The sequence below is a fragment of the Lolium perenne genome, chromosome 7 (assembly GCF_019359855.2).
Source record: "Lolium perenne isolate Kyuss_39 chromosome 7, Kyuss_2.0, whole genome shotgun sequence".
NCBI lineage: Eukaryota > Viridiplantae > Streptophyta > Magnoliopsida > Poales > Poaceae > Lolium > Lolium perenne.
The window spans coordinates 140,627,478-140,632,862 of record NC_067250.2 but is presented as its reverse complement, the minus strand read 5'-3'; positions in this window follow the sequence as shown (position 1 = coordinate 140,632,862).

The window sequence follows — 5,385 nt, the reverse complement described above, 5'->3', positions numbered from 1 at the left end:
TTTAGCGTCAGTGTTATGTATGTGTGTTTCACCATTAAAATTTATAATAACTTATCCATCGTTCATGGAGTAATGTCATAATTTGAACAACTCATTGTTTTTATTTGACAAGAGCAAAATAACAATTATTAAGTTCTTTATTATAAATTCTAAGGGCTAGATAGAATGCCAACGATGAACATAATAACACTTTATTTTTGTTCCAGACGTGCATTCCTATCATATTCCTTGTCAGTCACTTAGGCCATTGTATTCTTGTATTGCGTTGTTTTATATGACACTTCATACCAACCAATATGGTACAAATACCCAAGAATTTCATTGTGTGACCAAACGAGGAATACATCCATAACATGTATATCATTGATATACACCTGAGCTAGACTTTCTAGTTTTTTCTTTTCTTTCTGCCAAAATATCTTTTGTAGTTTCTCTTTTTAGCTTTCCTCATTATTCAGAAAAACACTTCAATATCATTAACTTCCAGGTTTGTTGGTCAAATACCAATAACCTTGAGGTTCTTACTTTGAAGTTGATCATCATATGACAAGTGTTTCAGATTTCACTATTAGTAACTTTGTAATATGATGAACAATTTCACTCATAGTTTTATCCATCATATCATGATGACTTTCCGAGGCCATGTCTGTACATGCTAGGCTCGTAAAGTTTTAACCTTGCTATTTGCATGTGCAAATCTAGCTTGCACCCGTTGTATGCACACGTAGAATCTATCACACCCGATCATCACGTGATGCTTCGAAACGACGAGTCTTAGCAACGGTGCATATTAAGGATGGTCACTTCATGGATATGCGAATATTATTAGTGCCCCAAATAGTTGGAGGATTGTGACGCCTGGCGTCTTCAACCTTCATACATTCCCATAAAACTTATGAGTTTATGTAGTCTCACCAAATTTATATTCTATCATCTTGCAATAAGGTCTTAGATATCACATATATCTCATACCTTGATTATTTCTGAAAACTAAATTTTCAGCTCCTTACTTTTCAAACAGATTTGAACTTCAAGTTTCACGGAGACAAGATAACTTTGGGTACTAATTGAAACCATAGCTCTTTGAATCAACAATGTGAGGTTTACTAAAAGTTTGCAATAGGACTTAATCAATTCTTGATTCTTTAACAATACGGTACTAATCCGTAAAGTTTCTTATCAGATTTAACAGTATTTCTATCTCAATAACAAGACTAGCGCATAGTAGTAAACGGATGCCAATACTACAAAATTAATTCAAAATACTACTTAGACTATGTTTATGATAATTAGTTCATGTTTTAATCTAATTACTAATGAACTCCCACCTAATACAACATCCCTCATAGTTGTTAAGTGGTACACGATCCAAATCCACTACACCAAAACCGATCATCACGTGAGATGATGTAGCTTCAATGGTGAACATCAACATGTTGATCATATCTTCCATATGACTCGTGTTCAACCTTTCGGTTTCCGTTGTCCCGAGGCCATGTCTGTACATGCTAGGCTCGTCAAGCAAACCCAAGTATTCCGCGTGTGCAACATTGCTTACACCCGTTGTATGTGAACGTTGAGTCTATCACATCCGATCATCACGAGATGCTTCGAAACGACGAACTGTACAATGGTGCATACGAGGGGAGAACACTTTATTATCTTGATATTAATGTGAGGGATCATCTTATAATGCTACCGTCGCGATCTAAGCAAAATAAGATGCATAAAGGATTAACATCACATGCAATTCATATGTGATATGATATGGCCCTTTAGTCTTTGTGTCTTCGATCTTCATCTTCAAAGCACGGACATGATCTCCATCATCAACGGGCATGATCTCCATCATCGTCGGCGTAGCGTCAAGGTTCATGGCGCCGTCTTCATGGTTGTTCACCTCATGTAGCAACTATTACAACTACTTTGAAAAACTACTCAACATGAAATTTAAAGACAACCATAAGGCTCCTGCCGGTTGCCATAATACAATAATGATCATCTCATACATAGTCATCATCACATTATGGCCATATCACATCACCAAACCCTGCAAAAACAAGTTAGACGTCTATAATTTGGTTTGCATATTTTACGTGGTTTAGGGTTTTCGAGTAAGATCCAATCTACCTATGAACATGAACCACAACGGTGATACTAGTGTTGTCAATAGAAGAATAAATTGAATCTTCACTATAGTAGGAGAGACAGACACCCGCAAAGCCACTTATGCAATACAAGTTGCATGTCGAGCGTGGAGCAAATCTCATGAACGCGGTCATGTAAAGTTAGCCCGAGCCGCTTCATCCCACTATGCCACAAAGATGCAAAGTACTCAACTAAAGATAACAAGAGCATCAACGCCCACAAACCATTGTGTTCTACTCGTGCAACCATCTATGCATAGACACGGCTCGATACCCTTTGTAGGATAACGTTGCATAGAAAACAAAAATTTTCCTACCGCGAACACGCAATCCAAGCCAAGATGCAATCTAGAAGACGGTAGCAACGAGGGGGTATCGAGTCTCACCCTTGAAGAGATTCCAAAGCCTACAAGAGGAGGCTCTTGTTGCTGCGGTAGACGATCACTTGCCGCTTGCAAAAGCGCGTAGAAGATCTTGATCACGATCGGTTCCGGCGCCACGAACGGGCAGCACCTCCGTACTCGGTCACACGTTCGGTTGTTGATGAAGACGACGTCCACCTCCCCGTTCCAGCGGGCAGCGGAAGTAGTAGCTCCTCTTGAATCCGACAGCACGACGGCGTGGTGTCGGTGGCGGTGGAGAAATCCGGCGGAGCTTCGCTTAAGCGTGCGGGATATGGTGGAGGAGAGAGAGACCGCTAGGGTTTGGGGAGAGGGGCGCCGGCTAGGGCACCCTTGAGGGGTGCGGCCATGGTGGTGGCTTGAGTGGCCGGCCAGCCCCTCTCTCCCCCTCTTTATATAGGTGGAAGCCCCAAGGCTTAGGTCAAAGAGTCCGAATAAGACCCCAACCAAAACCTTCCAAGTGTCCAAACCTAGGGGGAGTGGGACTCCCCCCTTTCCTTGGTGGGGTGGCCGGCCACCATGGTGGGGAGTCCACTTGGGACTCCTCCTCCCTTAGGTTGGCCGGCCAAGGTGGGTGGAGTCCCTTTGGGACTCCACCTTCCATCCTTATTTCTTCCGGACTTTTCTAGAACCTTCTAGAACCTTCCGTAGAACCTTCCGGATCATTTTAATCCACATAAAATGACTTCCCATATATGAATCTTATTCTCCGGACAATTCCTGAACTCCTCGTGATGTCCGGGATCTCATCCGGGACTACGAACAAATATTCGAATTCCAGTCCATATTCAAGTACTACCCTTTCAACATCCAACTTTAAGTGTGTCACCCTACGGTTCGTGAACTATGCGGACAGGGTTGAGTACTCACTCCGACCAATAACCAATAGCGGGATGCGGAGATCCATAATGGCTCCCACATATTCAACGATGACTTTAGTGATCGAATGAACCATTCACATACTATACCAATTCCCTTTGTCTCGCGATATTTTACTTGTCCGAGGTTTGATCTTCGGTATCACTCTATACCTTGTTCAACCTCGTTTCACGACAAGTACTCTTTTACTAAATGCCGTGGTATGTGGTCTCTTTATGAACTCATTCATATGCTTGCAAGACATTAGACGACATTCCACCGAGAGGGCCCAGAGTATATCTATCCGTCATCGGGATGGACAAATCCCACTGTTGATCCATATGCCTCAACTCATACTTTCCGGATACTTAATCCCACCTTTATAACCACCCATTTACGCAGTGGCGTTTGGTGTAATCAAAGTACCTTTCCGGTATAAGTGATTTACATGATCTCATGGTCATAAGGACTAGGTAACTATGTATCGAAAGCTTATAGCAAATAACTTAATGACGAGATCTTATGCTACGCTTAATTGGGTGTATCCATTACATCATTCATATAATGATATAACCTTGTCATTAATAACATCCAATGTTCATGATTATGAAACTAATCATCCATTAATCAACAAGCTAGTTTAAGAGGCATACTAGGGACTTCTTGTTGTCTACATATCACACATGTACTAATGTTTCGGTTAATACAATTATAGCATGATATATAAACATTTATCATAAACATAAAGATATAAATAATAACCACTTTATTATTGCCTCTAGGGCATATCTCCTTCAGTGTCGTCGTCCTCTCGTTCAACGGCGTGTACGAGCGATCTCAGGAGATCATGGGCGACACGTTTGGCAAGGTGGCTCGGGCTGGAGAGGCAGGGAGAGAGGGGTGAGCGTCGATGGGGAACGTGGCCGGCATGGCCATGGCCAGCCATGTTTTGGCCGTGTCCATGGTGTCTCCTTGCATGGGCTAGGTAGGGTAGGATCAAGGGATCATGGCTAGGTCAAGTGGTGAGCAGAAAGTGGCCTGGTTTGATTAAAATTTGCAAGGTGATGATCTTGCCAAAGTTTCAAAGTCTCCTCTTTGCTTGCTCATAACTTTTGATCCAAAAAGAATTTGGTATGATGATCTTTACAGAAGTTGTTCACCTTGTTGTGTACTTGGATGAAATGCAAAGAATGGGATTTGTTTAGTTTAGAAATCTTGAAATATAGAGGCTCAAAGTGGTGACCATATTGTAATTGTCAAAAATGACCATTATTCTATGTGAGCATATTTTGATTTTTGGATTTGGTTTAAATGGTGTTTCTTTGATTCCCAAAGTTGTAATAACTCTTTAATATCATATTGCAAGTAATGGTGAAGATCAAATGGGTCTAGGGTCAAATTTTGCAAAAATGGCATAGGCCATATGTTAGGGTTTTTAGGGTTTTATTCATATTTGATTTCTTTCTCTTTTTGATTTATTTGATTGGTGATCTTCACTTGATCACTTTAGGGTTTTAGAGTTCATCACATAAACAATAAAACAATCATCATGGCATATCACTCAAAATGCACAAGTCCTATGCAGGGCACTATATGCAATTTAAAAGTTTTTGTTGGTTCTAAATTTTGAATCTCTGAAATTCTTCTTCTCTCTTTTATTTGAAATTTGGGATGTTACATACACTCAAGTCTTGTTAAACCTTCTCATGATAAGAACATTTTCTTAATATTTCTATATTGAACTACTTCAATATCCATTCTATGTACTTTGACTTAAAACTTATTATGTGTTAACCTATCTTCATAGATCTTGACACTAAATATGTTTCAGTTCATATCCTTTCATTGAAGTTAATTCTCAATGAAACCTTTTAATCAAGTATATAATCACATCATTTATAACCGACTATATGTCATCTACATAAAGTATTATAAATATGTCTCAGCGCTCCCACTTAATTTCTTGCAAATGCAAGCAT